The sequence below is a fragment of the Dasypus novemcinctus genome, unplaced genomic scaffold (genome assembly GCF_030445035.2).
Source record: "Dasypus novemcinctus isolate mDasNov1 unplaced genomic scaffold, mDasNov1.1.hap2 scaffold_373, whole genome shotgun sequence".
Lineage (NCBI taxonomy): Eukaryota > Metazoa > Chordata > Mammalia > Cingulata > Dasypodidae > Dasypus > Dasypus novemcinctus.
Window position 1 is genome coordinate 29,702 of NW_026688337.1, and position 19,137 is coordinate 48,838.

At 41.9% G+C, this 19,137-nt stretch overlaps 2 non-coding genes across 2 annotated transcripts; one reads left to right on the forward strand and one right to left on the reverse strand.

The window, feature by feature from the left end:
- Positions 1-7,098: 7,098 nt before the first annotated feature.
- On the forward strand, positions 7,099-7,235 carry LOC131277754 (small nucleolar RNA SNORA9). Its single transcript, XR_009184868.1, has one exon. It is a non-coding gene; the product is annotated as a small nucleolar RNA SNORA9 (small nucleolar RNA).
- Positions 7,236-16,626: 9,391 nt separating this feature from the next.
- On the reverse strand, positions 16,627-16,733 carry LOC111759376 (U6 spliceosomal RNA). The gene has a single exon (XR_009184867.1). It is a non-coding gene; the product is annotated as a U6 spliceosomal RNA (small nuclear RNA).
- Between the last annotated feature and the right edge of the window lie 2,404 nt (positions 16,734-19,137).

Sequence of the window (19,137 nt, forward strand, 5' to 3'; positions counted from 1 at the left end):
TATAAACAGATTGAAGGGAAAAAAACCACAAGATTTTATCTATAGATGCAGAAAAAGCATTTGCCAAAATACAGCACACTTTCTTGATAAAAACACTGCAAAAGATTTGAATTGAAGGAAACTTTCTGAACATGATAAAGAGTATATATGAAAAACCCACAGCCAACATTGTTTACAATGGTGAAATCCTAAAATCTTTCCTTCTAAGGTCAGGAACAAGACAAGATGCCCACTCTCACCTCTTCTATTTAACATTGTCTTAGAAGTACTCACTCAAGCACTGAGGCAAGAACCAGATATAAAAGGCATTCAAATTGGAAGGGAAGAATTCAAAATTTCATTATTTGCAAATGACATGATCCTATACATAGAAAACCCTGATCGGTCAACAACAAAGTTTCTAGAACTCATAAATAAGTTTAGTAAGGTTGCGGGTTATAAGATCAATGTGCAAAAATCCATAGCATTTCTCTACACCAATAAGGAGTAATCTCAGAGGAAATTAAGAAACAAATACCATTTACAATAGTAAATAAAAAAATCAGATACCTGGGAATAAATTTAACTAAAGAGGTAAAAGACTTATACACAGAGAACTACACAACACTGTTCAAGGAAATCAAAGAAGACCTAAACAAATGGAAGAATATTCCCTGTTCATGGATAGGGAGAGTAAATATTATTAAGATGTCTATCCTACAAATACTGATATACACATTCAATATAATCCCAATGAAAATCAACACAGCATTCTTTAATGAACTAGAAAAGCTAGATATGAAATTTATTTGTAAAGGAAAGAGGCCCCAAATAGCCAAAGGCATATTGAAAAAGAAAAATGAAATTGGAGGAATCACACTACCTGGCTTCAAAACATACTACAAAGCTACATACTACAAAGAATTAACTTTATTGAACATTCAGGGTCAATTTCTCTTCTTGCCCTTGCCCATGAGCTTGGCTGGTGTAAGGACTGGAGCTGTTACCTGGTACAGAGTGGAGGAGATCTTGTTGATGTAGTACAGACCAACCATGGAGAAGATGAAGCAGGTGGTGACACAGACTCGGTTGATGAGGCCAGATGCAAAGAGAGCCAACAATAGGCAGAGGTATTGGCACAAGGAGAGACACACAGACCAATGGAACTGAATTGAGATTTCTGATATAGATCCTCATATATGTAGTCATATAATATTCAATGAAGCCACCAAACCTTCTCAACTGGGAGAGAATGGCCTATTCAACAAATGGTGCCTGGAGAACTGGATATCCATACGTAAAAGAATGAAAGAGGATTACCAACTCACACCTTATACAAAAATCAACTCTATTTGGATTAAAGACCTAAATATAAGAGCCAAGACCATAAAGACTTTGGAAAGCAGTGTAGGGAAGCATCTACAAGACTTTGTAAAAGGAAATGGCTTCATGAACTTCACACGCAAAGCAAGAGCAACAAAAGAGCAAGTAGATAAATGCAACTTCCTCAAAATTAAAGCCTTCTTCACCTCAAAGGAGTTTGTCAAGAAAGTGAAAAGAGAGCCTACACAATGGGAGAAAATATTTGGTAACCATATATCTGATAGGACATTTATAACCTGCATATATAAAGAACTCCTATATCTTGAAAATAAAAAGGCAAACAACCCATTTAAAAAATGGAAAAAAGATTGAAACAGACACTTCTCCAAAGAAGAAATACAAATGGCTAAAAAGCACATGAAAAAGTGCTCCAAATCTCTAACTATTAGGGAAATGCAAATCAAAACTACAATGAGATGCCATCTTACTCCCATTAGATTGGCAGCTATAAAAGAAACAGAAGATGGCAATAGCTGGAGAGGATGTGGAGGAATGGGAACACTCAGCCACTGCTGGTGGGAATGGAGAAGGATCCAACCATTCTGGAGGACAGTTTGGCGGTTTCTCAAAAAACTAGTTATAGATTTGTCATATGACCCAGCAATTCCACTGCTGAGTATATACCCAATAGAACTGAAAACAAGGACACAACCCGATATATGCACATCAATGTTCATAGCAGCATTGTTCACTATTGGCAAAAGTTGGAATCAAACCAAATGCCCACAACAGATGAATGGATAAATAAAACATGGTATATACATTCAGTGGATACTACTTAGCTTTAAGAACGAATACACATCAAACACACGTGATAAAATGGATGAATCTTGAGAACCTTATGTTGAGTGAAGCAACCCAGGCAATCAAGGACAAATACTACATGATCTCAATGATATGAAATAAGTAAACCAAGCTGCCTCAGAGAGCTAGAGCCTGGATGATAGGCTTAAAGGAAATTGGGGGGTAGAGGAAGGATGTAAGCGGACACCTACATGGGTGAAATCTATGATAAGCTGGAAATAAGTATTTGTAAAGGAAGGGATAAAATGGGGGAGTAGGGTGACCTTTGGGTGGGGCTTTGCAGGCTTGAGGGGGGCTAGGGATGGGAGGATGGGTAATATTGCCCAAGAAAGTGGGGGGAGGGTGGGGGAACATACAAACATAGGAGATTTTCAGGAATATGGTTGAGCATATAATGCTGAGAAAACTTTTTCAAAAATATAATAAAAGAGGTTATGTGTTTAAGATGCTTAAAGGGGATAATCTGATGAAGGACAGGCTCCTAGGGAGTGTGTGAGTGCTCATTTTGCCATAGTGGGTTATATCATTGGATAGAGACCCATATAATGAGAGTGAAGGTATACCCACATCCTGGGGAGGACTGATGTTCTCAAATAGAGGGCATTGTATCTCTCGAGAGAAATGGTGGCTCCCAATATATTAGGGCAGTCACGCATGTCAAGCCCTCAACACTGTTGCAAATATTTCTGAACATGGCCCTTCAAGCAATGAAGATTTACTGTCTCTGTGGGCCCTAACGGAGGGGGAAAAAGATATTGAATAGATGGAACCAATGTAACTGTGTGGGCAAAAGAAGTGTTCCACGAGATTACACAAGGATGGATATAAGACATGTTAAATTACACCAAAAATATATAGTGGCTGGTAGGCTAAAATGTAAATCATAATGTAAAACATAAAGTGATCAAAAATTTTATATAAACCACAATGTAAACCCAAATGTTACCTTGTTTGAAAGCTATTGTCTCAATATCTGTACATCAGTTTCAGTAAATATAGTATGAATTATGTAAAAAGATTATTGCTGTGGAAGGGAAAAGGGTTTTATGTTGAATATGTGGGAGTACTGTATATTGTATATATGAATTACTGTGATCCAAAACTTTTGTGAAGATGAGCTTAATAATTAGGAAAAGAAAAAGAAAAACAAAGGACGTAGACACTGAGGAAAGGACGGAAGAAGTTGCCTTGCCAATTTGCATACAGGGCAACACTTATTGCAGTGATGGAAGGGAAAACATCAAAAACAAAGCTTTTGCATTTTTAATTTTTTGATACCCCAATTTATTTTTACCTTAATTTTTCTAAATTAATATATGTATTCTATATCTAACCTTTAAACTCATCACTGTATTCCATTTCACTATTAATGGAACCTGGCAATATATTGGGCTTCATTTTTGGAGACGTTTTGGATCAGAGAGAGGTTGAACAATGACAGGGGAGGAATACTGGTGTGGGATGTTATTGACAGGGGACCCATGGTTGGCAAGGAGTTGTCCAGGGCATATATCCAGGGTACATAAAAATGTTTGGATATTTTCATAGTGGTTACAATTAAAAACAACAATTGAGGGAGTGCTGGCTTCCTAGCCAGGGGAGCTCTATCACAGTCACTAAAGGAACAGCAACAATTCCCCAAGTGCAACAGCAAAGACCAAAAAAGAAAGAAGGTCCAACAATGAGCCATTGACACTAATGACTATGCTTGTAAGCCTGTGCACCTGAAATAAGAACAAGGACTAGAGCTGCAGGATGCCTAAGAGTTACCTCCTGAGAGTGTCCATGTTGGTCAAATAAGGCCAGTCTTAAAGCCAAACTCAGCATGTAAATGTCTTGCCTTCCTCTCAGTGTGGGACATGACTCGCAGGGATGAGCCTCCCTGGTGCTGAGGGATTACTACCAAGTACCAGCTGATGATGTAATTAGAAAATGTCCTTGAATAAAAGGGTCAATTTAGACCAGCAGAATATCTCAGTCCACATATAATACCAGGAGTTAAACATGCTTTTGACTTCAATAAAAGGGGAAAATGGAAAGGACAAATGAGTTTATATGGTTATGAGTCTCCAAAAAGAGCCAGGAGGTTATCAGAGGGGTTGCTCTTATGCATACCTCAGCAGAGTTCCAGAGACAGATAAAGTAGATAAAACCCCAGGTATTGGATCTTCTGAGGGCTACAGAGACCCACAGGTTCTATGGTCATGGCAGATGGAGTTCAGTGACATGTCAATTGGCCCAACATTGGAGTTTGTGTTTCTGTGTGATGGAGCTGGGCTCAGATGTGATCTTTGTCCACAAGCTTCTCCTGTTACTTTTACTGGAACTATTGTTGATGCTGGGATTTACTGTATACCCAGGGGACTTGAATCTCTGGACTGACCATGCGATAGCCAGGCCCTGAACCTCAACAGACTTGCAACTCCTACACTCTGGTTTATTGGATTTACCCCACTCAGCTAACATGGAGGTGAAGAAGGTCAACCACCACACCAGGGAGCCAAGAGTGCCTACAACTGAAAGCAGGAGAATTGCATCCAGCATCCATGTGAAATCTGAGGCCCTCTTGATATAGATGTGGAGTGGACCCAAACATTCTAAGGTCCATAGGATGTAGGAATAGTGTGTGGATTAGAGTGGACTTACTGATATTCTATTCATGAACTATTGTGATTAGTAATCGAAGAAAATATGGCATTGGTGTGGAGAATGTGGCCATTTTGGCTGCTGGGGTTAGGGAGTGGGAGGAAGAGATGTGATGCGGGGGCATTTTCAGGAGTTGGAGTTGTCCTGGGTGGTGCTGCAGGGACAGTTACCAGACATTGTATATCCTCTCATGGCCCACTGAGTGGACTGTGGGAGAGTGTGGGCTATGGTGTGGACCACTGACCATGAGGTGCAGCGGTGCACAGAGATGTATTCCCCAAATTCAATGAATGTCTCATGATGATGGAGGAGGTTGTTGTTATGGGGAAATGAGTGGGGTGAGGGGAGTGGGGAATATATGGGAACCTCATATTTTTTTAATGTAACATTAAAAAAAATAAAGACACACACAAAAAAATAACTATTTAAAAATGTTCAGCAATAGTGCAAGTTAATGGCGGTAGGGTGAGATAGGAGATTCCTGTATGATGTTATATGTTTGTTTTGTAAGTTCGCTATTATTATTATACATGTAATGTTTATGTATGTTTATGTATGAGTGATATACTTCAATAAATTTTTTTAAAATGTGAATGATCTGATAACAATTTTGTAGACTGAAATAATTGTTGACTTAATGTTGTCTGTTCATTCAACAGAAACTTTTAAGTGGCATCTGTTTGCTTGACTCAGAGAGACTTTGCTACAAAGCAGTATAAAAATCCTAATTTGGAATATGTATGTACCTGACATAGCTGCATGGAAGCTTCCAGGAAGTCTGTAAGACAAGCTAGGATCAATTCAATCTAAAAGTTGATTTAAAAGATGGGTTGAAATCTATTTGGGTAGCTTAGATATTCTCCTTAAATTCAATAAAAAATGACCATTAAGCATCTACTGCTTGTATGTTGGATGATATATATACATCAGATTTAATAATGTAACTACTGTGAATTATACAACTTTTTATTTTATATTAGAAAAAATAAGTGAATTATTGAAAATTTAATACCTGATATGAAGGAGTATCAGGTATTAAATTTACACATGTCTTGTGACTATTTCTCATATCATTAGACAAGAGGGTCCTTCATAGATCTTTCCAGGATATTCCCATCTCTGTTCCTCATTTCTGCTCCTTGTTTGAAGTGATCCATATGCACATGCCTAATGTCTTTCCACTTGCAAAAGTTATCAAGTCTACCTTGACCTTATCTATAGTTCATTCTTTCTTTGCAGTTGATATCTTACTTTTAGCATCTTTTGCAATCTAGACAGATGATGTATTACCCAAATCATAATTCTTAGTTCCATTCAATTTAACAGATTTTTTTTTCACATTACCATTTTACCTTTCCTCATGTAGTTTGTATACATAGCAAGATGAACCTGGGACATAACTGAACTCGTTGCTTGGAAATCCTCTAGGCTAAGTATCGAAGTTTATTGATTTTGAGTTCTGCTTTTTACACAAAAAACTCTCAAGCAAAATAAGCAATATTTTGCACTTGGGGAGCTGAGCGCTCTTCTTTGCCAGCCGCATTCGGTTAGTTTTGTAGTGATGCTGCAACAAAGGGCACAAACTTCGTGACCGAAAACAGCAGAAACTGCCTGGGTCAGCTCGGGATTCCACCACCTGTCCACCAGCCACCTGGAAAATCCCCACCATCAGCACAGTCTGTGAAGGCCAGGGAACCCCTGAGGGATGCTGGACCTGTCTGCCCCGCCTTCCCTTCCGTCCAGTTCCTGGAACAACCTCTGCTCATGGCAGCCTGAGGCAAAGTTTTATTGAACTAAAAAGCAAACAGAAATATATTCTCTCACGGTCCTGGGGAGCAGAAGCTGGAAATCGGGTGTTGCAGGGTTGGCTCCTCTGGAGGCTCAGAGGGAGAAACCGCCCCTCCTCTCCCACAGCTCCTGGGGCTTCCCTCAAGCCTTGGCGTTCCCTGGCTTGCAGGTGTGTCCCTGCAGTCCTCCCCTGACCTTCCTGAGCTGGGGTTTCCAATCTCCCCCTCCTTACTAGGACACCAGCCACTGGGTTAGGGCCACCCCAGTCCAGCATGACCTTACGTGAACTAAGTGCATGAGCAAAGACCCTATTTCTAAATAAGGCCACCTTCACAGTATGGGAAGGTTCACCCTTCAGTATATCCTTTCGGGAGACACAATTCATCCCATGACACCTGGTTTTACTTGTTGGGTTCTGGAGGTTCTGGTTTCAGAATGTTGCTTTCTGAAGAGAAGCTGACGTCAGGTTCATAGAAGAATTACAGAAGAATGAGGGGCTTGCAAGCCTCCAGCGTGCTTGGGTCTGCAGTGAAACCCTGTGCATTCCTACAGTGCTTGCAAGAACAGTTTTGAAACGGTTTGAGACCTTGCTCTGCTCGGTCTACAGAGCAAGATAATAGAAATTTCAGACAATTGCTTGCCCCCTCCTGAATCTCGTGTACCCGGCGTTTTGTCTGCACTGTCTAATATTGCAGCCACCTGGCCATGTTTGGCTTGTTTAACAGAAAGTAAAATTTAAGATTCAGATTTTCAGAGGCTCTGAGTATACGGGATGTTCAATTAGAGAAACAAAGGCTAAGTTTTTACTGAAGAGCTGAATGCCTAATGAACTAGGGAGGGTGAGGGCAGTATGAGCTGAATTTAATGGAAGAGCATTGGAGAGTCAGGTGAGAATGTCTGCTGAGCACCCATCTTGTGCCAAACCTGCTGACACTCAGCTTAGTATCAATGTTGAGGAATAGTTGTAGCTCCAGAACAGTAAGGGAGCAGATGCTGAACATGTTGGGCCTCAGCAGGGTTCCTGTTGGAGCCAAATCTCGGCTGTGATGTCTTCCCACCATGGTTCTCGGCACTTTGGAGTCTACCATTCCCCTGGTGTTTGATTCAGCAAAATTCCCATAATGCCAAAGCTGGAATATCCTTGAAAGCCTGTGCCATTGGTGTCCATCAGGCTGTTCCATGGAATCTGTGCAGTGATGAGGAAGTCGATGTGTCTCAAGAATTTGGGCATCTGCCTATCACATAGGAGTCCCCAGATTTGGTCCTGGTACCTCTTAAAGAAGCAGCAAGCTGATGCAATAAGATGATGCAATGAGGAAACACAGTGGGAGACATAACAAGCAACAAACGGGGGTGGATCAAGCACCTCGCTCCTACATGGGAGGTCCCGGGTTCAGTTCCCAGTGCCTCCTAAAAAGAAAAGAAGAGGAGCAGATAGTATGAGTGCAAACAACAGGGAGGGGGAGGTAAAATTACCTCCCCAAAAAGTCATTGGAATTTCTGATTCTTGGAGTAACACTGGTGGGTAGAGTGTCCAGCTGAGACTTAAGCCTTGGGTGGGGTGGGAGTGGTTGAATAAAGGTGGTTTTATATCTGTGGGGTGAAAAAGAAAGAATGAAACCCTTAATTGTTGAATGTGGCTCCCAGGGATGTGTGAGTAAGTTCATGTAATTTGAAGGGAAGGTATTTAGCCTTTCTGAACTCTATTCAGACCTTCTAAGTTTAAAAAATGTGATAATAGAGAATACTCTTAAGAGGAAGGATAGCAAGTGGTCTCCATATCCAGCTTTCCCACCACCGTGCTTTCCCACCCACTGCTCTAGGTTGGACGAGGGAAAGGAAAAAGAGTAGAAAAACTGGATTATCAGTTGTTCAAGGGAAGGGATGCTGCCTTAGGTGTCTCTGTACTTCCCTAAGAGTGTTTGCTGAGAGCAAACTCAGTGAGTGTTAGCTGGATGGGTGGGAGAATGAGAGGGCAAGGCTCGGTGCCCACACAGGAGTGGGAGGAGAATCAAAGTGGGTTTCACATGCTCCCCCACCCCACCCCAATACATGACATTTCTTACCTGGGCTCTCAGCGCTGTCCTTTGTGCCCTGCTGAAGCCTGCGCCCTTCTGTTTCCATACCTGGTGCTCCTCACTAGGGGGTGGAGGCGGGGAAGGAGCACGTCTGACCACGTGGTCTGTAGAGCCCCGTTAGCGCTGGAAGGAGAGCAGTGGGGGCTTCAGAGGGCGGGTTCAGGCAGGAGGGATGTGATCCCTGCCCACCGTTTACCAGCTGTACGGCCTCGACATGTTACTTATTCTTCTCAGTCTCTCTTACCTGTAAACTGGGTCTTAGGCATTCCTCTAGATGAACTTATTTTGAAATATAATATACATACAGAAAACTGTACAAGTCGTAATCATACAGCTTTCACAAAGCAGCACTGCACAAACGGAGGGCAGAATAGTGCAGAGCTCTAGACCCTCTTCTTGGCCCTCCCAGTCATCACCCCACCCCACCTGATGCAAGAGGACACCCATCCCAATGTCTAACTTTATTTTAGTTCCCTCTGCTTTTGAATTTCATATGGATAGAAACATATATATAGAATGTACCTTTTGCATTTGGTTTCTTCTGCTTAGCATCATGCTTATAAGATTCATCTACATTGTTGGGTGTAGTTGTGGTTTCTTGAGTCTCCTTACTGAGCTGTGTTCCAATGTGCAAGTATAGCACAAGGAAATTATCCTTTTCACTGTTGTAGACATTTCAGTTATTTGCAGTTTTTGGCTCTGAACACTATTGCATATATATATTTTTGGTGGACAGGTATAAGGAGTGGAATGATTCCCTCTAGGAGTGGAACGATTCCCTCTAGGAGTGGAACTGCTGGATTATGAAATGACCAGCTCCGAACTGTATAGAACGTGCCTGATAGTTTAATGTTCATTTTTAACCTCACAGCGTTGTGAGCATTAAAGTGCTCATTAGGGTGCTTGGAAGACAGAAGGGCCCCAATATGCCTTTAAAAATGTAATCAAGATGGCAGACTTGGCCCAGTGGTTAGTGTGTCCATCTACCACATGGGAGGTCCAAGGTACAAACCCCGGACCTCCTTGACCCATGGGGAGCTGGCCCACGCACAGTGCCGATGCGCCCAAGGAGTTCCTTGCTGCGCTGGGGTGTCCCCCGCGTGGGGGTGTCCCACGCACAGGGAGTGCGCCCCGTGGGTAGGGACACTTAAGCGAAGGAGGGTGCCCAGGAATGGTGCCCCACACGTGGAGAGCTGACGCAACAAAAAGCAACACAGATTCCCATGCCACTGGCAACAACGGAAGCGGACAAAGAAGAAGAAGCGGGTGGACACAGAGAACAGACAACTGGGGTGGGGAGGAAGGGGAGAAAAACAAAAAAATATATAAATCTTTAAAAATAAAAATAAAAATGTAACCAAGGCTTAATACTCTCCATTAATTTGAAGTACCTTAATGGACTTAAACATTTTCTTACTGCTTGCTCATTTAGGTGGTATCTGGTTTGTGTGTGTGTGTGTGTGTTTAAATATAACACTGCAGGAAATGACTCTCCTTATCGCTGTTTCCTTCTAAAAACTTGCTTTGGGTTAAGTTCTCAGGACACGTTTAACAGGATCAAGCATGTGTGACTTTCAGAACGTCCTCCCTGGAAAGACCACATGGGCTGGCTGAGAAGGGAAAGCAAGGCAGCCTCTCGTGCCCTGTGCGGTGGAGCAGGCTCTGAAGACAGGTGGGCTCTTATAGAGGGCAGGGTAGAGGATGGATTTCTGTAAATGGTGGTGCCCTTGGGGCAACTAATGATTTAGTTCCCTAGAAGGAAAAATTGGCAATTTGAAAAACAACATATTACCACATTAAGTCAGGAAAGAGAAACCACAGGTGCAAAGCATTTTCATTTACTTTATTAGTTCATTCTTTTTTTTTCTTTCCCCCAATTATTAGGATCTTTAACCTAAAGGGGCAGGGGAAGGTGAGCTGGGGAGGGGCTGCAGGACTGAGAGGCTCGGGCATCTCTGGGGAGAGGGCAGCGCCCTGGCCGAGGCGGCCTCGCAGGCTCCAGCCTGGTTCCTGGTGCAGCTCTTGACCAGCGGGAGCGCAGGCCCTCGGGGTGACCTGCAGTCCTCCTTGGTGTGGGCGCTGTGCTGGGCCGCGGGCGGCGTCAGGACGCTGTGGAGGTGGAGGTGCCGTCCTCGCTGTCCTGCTCCAGGCGCTGCTCTGGACGTCCTTGGTCCACTCGGCTCCGTCCACCTTCAGGTGACCTTGGCGTTACCGGGACAGTAGCCGTTCACAGGCACACGACGGAGGCCGTTCCAGAAGCGAGCTGCTCCGGGGACGGGGGAAGAGGAAGGGACGGGCTGGCCACGCTCCCTGGGGAGGGAAGCACAGAGGGGTGGTCAGGCGGGCGTGGGGACAGACACACAGCAGCATGCCTACTCCGTGTCAGTGCAGCCACGAGGCTGTATTTTTTTAAGATATCGAGATCACAAAAATGTTACATTAAAAAATATAAGAGGTTCCCATACACCCCCCCCCCCCCCCCCCCCCGCTCCCCCATCAACAACCTCTTTCTCCTGTGGCTCTTTCCTTGCGTTCGGGTGGCTCATCGCTGCTCTAACTCTGACACCACCTGAGGTCTCCTGGCTCGCTGGTCTGACCTCACCTTCTGTCCTTCCCCTGCTCTCCCTGCCTCATGCAGTGATCTCAGTGCCACCGGCAGAGACACCCACACCTCTTCTTGTGACCCCCATAGTTCTGAACCCAGGACAGGTGTGGGCTGTCCCCGTGGAGGAAGATGAGGCAGCGGCCTCTGGGGAAGGCTCTGGCTCCCACTGCCCCGTCCCCCTTCCAGAGCTGCCCTAGGCTCAAAGCTGCCCCCGCCCCCCGTGCTTCCCTCGCCGTGGCAGGGCTGGATGCACCCTGCAGAGTGGGTCCCAAGCCCATGTCTGCCCCTGGATGGGGAGGCCCCTTTGCCTTCTGGGCCCTGCCACCCACTCTCCCCTCCCCAGAGGCTCTAGGTGAGTCCTGGGCCCTGGCCCGAGTCTCTAGCTGTGTGGGGCGATGTTCAGCCAGCCCAGAAGTGCTGAGAAGATTTGGGGTCCACTGCGACCCTGGCCACCTGCCCAGGAGGAGCTGGCTGGCTTCAGTCCTGACCTTGAGCAGCTGCCAGGTGGCCCCTGGAAATGCCCCTTGTGTTCCAGCCCCGAGTGGGACAGCAAGTCCCCCACAGCCCCACTCAGTTTTCTCTTGTTTAAAGTCACAAAACAAATCAAGAATCCTTTGCTAGGAGAAGTCAGCAGATGAGTTTATGGTTTTTATAAAGCTAGCCAAGCAGTTCAACATAAGACACTGCACTTTTTAAATTTCTCTTTTAAACTTACATGACTAATTTTCCCAGAGAATTGTATAAAATTAGTCATGGTGGAAAAATAATGTGATCTCTAGAAATTAAGGAGAGGGAAAACATTCTGTGATATTCCCATCTTTGTTTCCCTACACATTTAAACATCGAACAATTACTCCATTAGATCTGGGCATTATTTCAAATAATCTTATTAGCTTTTAATAGAGTTTTAAAGGCCCTAAATACCCCCTGCCAAGTTTGTCTAGACCAGAATAATCCCCCTTAAACATCACTTTTGAAATCAGCTGATGCTAAGGAAAGCCAAATTAATAAACTCTTTTAGAGGCGATGGGATTAAAATACCTAAATTAAAATTTTTCTATCAAAGAATTAAGGTATTGAAAAAATATATATGTAAAATTATTAATCACTTTTATAAATAATTAGATATTTTGTACAACTGAAATATCATACTCCTACCCAAATCAGTTATATTTTTGAAAATTAAAAACATCACAAATTTAGCTTATTTCTATTTATCTGTTAATATGCATAAATGATATTTGATGTGAAGTCAGTAAAATTTATCAAGACCTGAGAGGTTAGCCTGCTGGCATTAAGTTTGATTTTTGCTGCTGTGAAGTTTGCCCTGAAAGACTTATATACATTTATCTCTTGGATTATGCTTTTACCATTTAAATAAATTTTATCACAGGTATTGAAATAATTTATATATCACTGAAAAAAATCGTTTTCAGTTCTTTATAGTCCCCTAGTGAAAATTAATTAAGGGGATATAATAATAGAAATGAATGTGAATTTTATATCTGAAATCTCTAACAAATAGATATGTTACTTGTTTTTCCCACATTAGGTTATGTCCACCGCATTTCATTCGTAGCATAATTTGTATCACTGTGTGTCACGAAGATCAGGCCACAGCAAATTTAAATGGACCAGTGCTGGGTTGCTGCAGACCTTAGCAGCCAGGCACTCACTGCCACATGAGCGCATGGCCATGGAAGTCACTCAATCATGAAGAAATACTGCCAAGAAGTCTATGGCCCACGTTAGCTGTGCCACGGCATCCTTGGTGGTATAAAAATGTGGCCACTCTTTAAGTAAAATGTTTTGTGCTTTTATACAAGTCCTTGGCCAATTAAAAATGCAATAAATTTTACTTTCCTTCATTTAAACATTTCTTTGAAACTGGGATTTTGGGGACAATAGTCTTGCCACCATTATCATAAAAGATCATTTCATGTTTAGTCTCAAAGGCCTTCTTCCTATAAAAGAACATGAACATTCTAAGCTGATTTTGACAGGTTACAGTTCAGACTGTAAAAAATGACATTAAGCCACCTCTTCTACTTGACAATTGGGTATACTTTTCTAGCTTTTTGTTGGCTTTTAGTTCACACTATTGATTTTTCTACTTGTAAAATAATTCTCAGGCAGAAGAGAGAACACAGACTAAGAAATACATTTCTCTCCTTTTCTTAATCATATATGATGAGCAAAAAACCAATAAAATATTTGGCAAAACCCAATGAAAATGAAATTACTTTTGTTCTTTATAATTCCAAGGGTTCTTCATTAATCTACACACTTTTTTCTGAGTTATTTAATTTAGATCAATTTTCACCATTTTTTTTGTCTCCAAATCTAAATATGAAACTGAGTCTAACTTTCTTAAACTGATGACAAATCTGAAATGCTCTCAATTATTATCACCACAAAACTTATGCTTAAGCCTCAATTAGACAATACTGGCAATTAGACATACATTTCAGAAAGCAGTAGAGAGAAATTACTTACGTTTAATCTCCAGATGGTTCCTTCGGCCAAAGGTGATCCACAGTATTAGCTTAATTACTTTCTCCTCAACAAAAATACCTTCCTGTTGCCATTCTTACTAGATTGTCTGATACGGAGAAAATCTGACCATTTAAATGCTGCAACAACTGACTGGCTCTACGTTCTTCCTTGAGATCAACTGATTGTCAGCCCCTTACTCATCTGCTTTCAGGGAGAATCCCATTCTCCTTAGAACTGACCTCAACCCATATCCCAAATATGAAAAGCCCCCAATTTCACAAATCTACAAGAAAAACAGTTAGAGAAGGGCACTTACGTTTGAGCTCCACCTTGGTCCCCTGGCTGAAGGTGAGCCACAGTGATAGGACCCACACTTTTCCCTCAACAAAAACCTCCTCTTTTTGAACCTAATCAGACTAGATTGGCTAATTTGGAGGGAATTCCAGCTCTTTCTTTCTCATTCTCCCTACAAACCATATTCACCTTGAAAAAATCCAACAATTTCTTGGCTCACCTAATTGGCCAATTTTCTGCCATTTACTTTTGGGTCACTAGGAATGGTTAATTTAGCCTAAATATCACAAATTCACACAAATGTTACAACACTGCAAAAACTTCACAAATAATGGAGGAAAAATGTACTTACATTTCATTTCCAATTTGGTCCTTTGGCCAAAAGTGAACCATAGTGCTTCTTCTTAAGTTTCCTCCTCTACAAAACCTTCCCTGAGAGGGGCAACAATATCCCTTCTCCAAATAAATTATTTTGATTTGGAAATCAGAAAAATAAGCCATCAGCTAGCCTCCTGGGGAACAATTTTCCCTTCTCTATATCTAACCTAGGAATGAATATTTTACATCCCTGGCCTGCACCACGATACACAAGAAGGAACAAAAAGCAAATCCAATGGATAGAAACAGTAAGAAACAGTTGGAAACATAAATATGTTTGATTTCCAGCTTGGTTCCCTTGCCAAAACTGAACACACAGTGGTTTCTCTTAGTCTCTCACTCACACAAAAACTGAGTTTCCCTTTCTGACCATTGAGCAAGGCTCTGTTCAGAATCTGTGATGACGCTCCCCAGTAAATTTCTGAAACTATCACTCAGGCAAGTTATTCTCACTCAGTGACTGAATCTTGTCCTTCAGAGAAACAGAGAAAATGTGCACTCGATTCTCAAGTTTGCTTACAGGCTTTATCTTTATCTTTACCCCATAGGATATCAGAGTCTGGCTGCAAAGAGTGAGCTTATAGGTCATTTTATAACACAAGGATCACAAGGCACAGACAGCCGAGGGAGGAAAGTTTGGATTTTACTCACGTTTGAGTTCCACCTTGGTCCCTGGGCCGAACGTCCAACCCCGTGATATTTCTCTGATATCTCACTGTACAAAAACCCTTCTCATTGAAGTGCAACAGAGCCTGGCTCAGCTGCTGAATCTTATCTCCCTTTTCCAGCAAGTGCAGGAGCCCTGGTCTTTCCTGACAGAGGGAAATGTTTGTTTCCTTAGGTGAAATCTGAAGTCCTAGAGATTAATATGTTTTTGTTCATGGCCCGACATTCCCTTTCTCTAGCATTTTATCACATCATGATTGCTTCCCTCCCTCCTTCCCCTAAATTGGGAAGAAAAAACAAGCGAAATATAAAGATTGCCACCTCTTCACACCTTCTCCTGATGGGGAAAGGTGGTTTGCAAATGATAACCCTCATTCACTGTAATTAAGAAACTTGTTAGCATCTCTTAGTTAAGATTAATGCCAGCCTGTCTTCCTGTTGGAACTTTTCCTTGGCCCTGATGCTGTTTCTAAACAGACAGACTAACTGTATACCAATCCAAGGCATATACGTTTCTTTAAAATGTTCTTGCTATTAAGCAACTGATGATGTGATATGAAAATGAAGGTCAAGAGTAGGCAAGTAGATTTTATTTTGACTGATTGTTCTCTTGTCATAGGGCAGGTAAAGCTCAAAACAGGTGCCACCATTTCCGTGGAGCTCACCCAGGTCCTTGCTGTCTTTGGGCTGCCAGGGAATCATGGCATGCCACGACATTTCCATAGGAACACAATCAGGGATACCAAAACCTCACGTTGTTTTGTGAACAGCTTCATCTACTGTCGTCTTGTTTCCCTTGTAACCCTAAACTCCCACCCTCAGAATACATTGCTCCCACCAGCCTAAACTGCTTAAAGATCTTTTGTGGCCTTCAGCATTTAGAAAACACTTCCTCTACTTGACAAAACCTTTGCCTACTTGGGTTAGAATGTAAACACCTAATTGTTCCTAAGACACATGTCTCCTGGATTATTTCCAAGTAGCTGACCAAATCATGCAGAGAGCACAGAAGCAGGCAATTGGGCCTAGAACACCTAATTGCTTTTATCTGCAGTCAGATTCTTTCCACTCTACTAGACTGTCAGATGGTTGATATTTTATTTCCATTGTATTCTTAAGGGAGTCCCTTATATACATATTTTTTAATTTAATTTTTAATTTTTTAATTTTTTTTAAATGTTACATTAAAAAAACTATGAGGTCCCCATATAGCCCCCACCCCCTTCACCCCACTACTACCACATCAACAACCTTTAATCATCGTGGCACATTCATTGCATTTGGTGAATACATTTTGGAGCAGTGCTGTACCACATGGATAGCGGTTTACATTGTAGCTTACATTCTCACCCAGTCCACCTAGTGGGCCATGGCAGGACATGCAATGTCCAGCAACTGTCCGTGCAGCACCACCCAGGAAAACTCCAAGTTCTGAAAATGCCTCCACATTATATTTCTTCTTCCCTTTCCCTACCCTCAGCAGCTGCCATGGCCACTTTCTCCACATTAAAAAATATGGAACGCTTCACAAATTTTTGTGTCATCCTTGTGCAGGGACCATGCTAATCTCCTCTGTATTGTTCCAGTTTTAGTATATGTGCTGCCAAAGCGAGCACTATATATTTTTAATGTAACATTTATGTAATCTAAAGCTTCTTTAAAAATAAAAAATTAATTAAAAATAATTTCTCTTGCAGATTTAGGGGATGCCTTAAATCCACTCTCATAACCTTGATTCTCCTTTGACTGGTGCCTCTGTGTGCTATTTAGGATTGAGTTAGGCTGCTTCCTGATTCTCCCACTCATCCTCCTCACCACACAGATAAGTCCTGCTGGTCTGTTGCTGGGAAGAAGCAACAGACTGACTCCCATTTCCCACACTGCCCTGGTAATCCTGGCAGAGACCTAGATAAAGTTCCAACAAAGAAGAGCAGATAGGAAGAAGTCGGACCAGGAGGAAAGGAAAGAGATTGAAACCCTTGTCCATGAGGACTTTATGTCAGTATTTCATGCTCTCAAAATCTTTGAAATCAGAGAAAAAATAGAAAATTGCTAAATTTATTTCACAATTGGAGAATCGTGATTGGAATTCATTTAGCAGAAAACAAATTTTGAGGAAAACCTCAAAGATTTAACTTATGTGATCAAACTGATGGAGAAACAGGAATCTGGAAACTTCTATTATTTTGTGTGAGCAGGACTAGCCCTTGAACCAGGCAGTGCTAGTTGTCTGCACAGAGCTGGGGAAAGCCCACCTCATTCTTCACGGGCTTAGGTTGGGTGAGGTGGCCAGTGGAAGGTGGAATCACATGGAGTAGCATCTGCCCATGTTCAGAGACCTTGGCTTTCCCCTTCAGGCTGTGTGGACAGTGATGGAAATAAAAAGGGGTAAGGTTAGTAGACACTGAACAGCAACAGGATTTAACACTTCTAAACCACTCGAAGGAACAAGATGTGCAAATATAACGAAACCAATCTAGCCAAAGTCTGGACAGGGTAATCAAACCCAAGAGGAAAGTATGGTAAATAGAAATACTAAATGAGATGGAAGGACCAAGTCCAAACATAACAGTCGAACTATAATTAGGGATTTTAAAAAACTATCTTACCCAGGTCAGCTAACAGGGAGGTGAAGATGGTCAACCACCACACCAGGGAACCAAGAGTGTCCACAACTGCAAACAGGAAAATTGCATCCATCAGCCATGTGGTATTTAAGCCACATCTCGATATAAAGGTGGAGCATACATCACCATCCAGGGTCCACAGGATTGAGGAATAAAATATTTATTAGAGTGGACTTATCGGTATTCGACTATAGAACAATTGTGACTCCAGCAATGGAAGAAATGGTATCATTGAAGTGGAGACAGTGGCCATGGGCATTTCTGAAGACAAGGAGAAGAAAGAAGAGGTGTGATGTGGGGACATTTTCAGGACTTTGAATTGTCCTAAATGATATTGCAGGGACAGATGCAGGACATCTGCTATAACCCACTGAATGTACTCAGGGAGAGTGTAAACTGCAATGTAAACTATAATCCATCAGTGTAGCAGTGCTCCAAAATGTATTCATCAAATGCAATGAATGTGCCACAATGATGAAAGAGGTTGTTATGCAGTGAATAGGAAGACTAAGCATTATTAAGATGTCTATCTTACCAAAACTGATCTACAGATTGAATGCAATTCCAATAAAAATGAACACAGCATTCTTTAATGAACTAGAAAAACTATTTATTTGGAAAGGAAATAGGCCTCGAATAGCCAAAGACATATTCGAAAAGAAAAATGAAACTTGGGGAATAACACTACCTGACTTCTAAACATACTACAGAAAAAAATAAACAGAGAGGGGGAGGCAAGATGGTCGCTGAGTGAACTTGCCTTTGCGTGAACTTAACCAACAACAAGAAACTAGAACAAGAAGAAAAAAGTGACAAAGAGAAGATATAACACCTATGCAAAAATAACAGCTAATTAACCTCCAAGAGCAGACAAAGAAGCTAAGGAACTGATTAAATCCGTCAAGATAAAGAGATGACCAGAAAGCAACAAAAATCTACAAACCAAACCAGTAATCAGGAAAATATGCCTGAATCCAATCAACAAACCAATAATCATGAAGGGGAGCAAAACTTGGCACAAGCAATGAAAGATCTCAGAACATTTATCACCGACAAATTTGACGAAGTAATGAAAGAGGTTAACAACATGAAGACATCACTTGGAGGGGAAATTGCAGACATACGCAAAAACATAACAGATATGATGGGAATGAACACCACAGTTCAAGAAATCAAAAATACACTTGCAGCAAATATCAGCAGACTAGAAGAGACAGACCAGAGAATTAGTGATGTGGAAGACAGTACTTCAGAAATCAAACAGATAGTAGAAGGGGTCAATAAGAAGATAGAAAAAATCCAATTAGGATTTAGGGACTTGAATGACAATGCAAAATGCTCAAACATACATATTATAGGCATTCCAGAAGGTGAAGAGAAGGGAAAGGGGTCA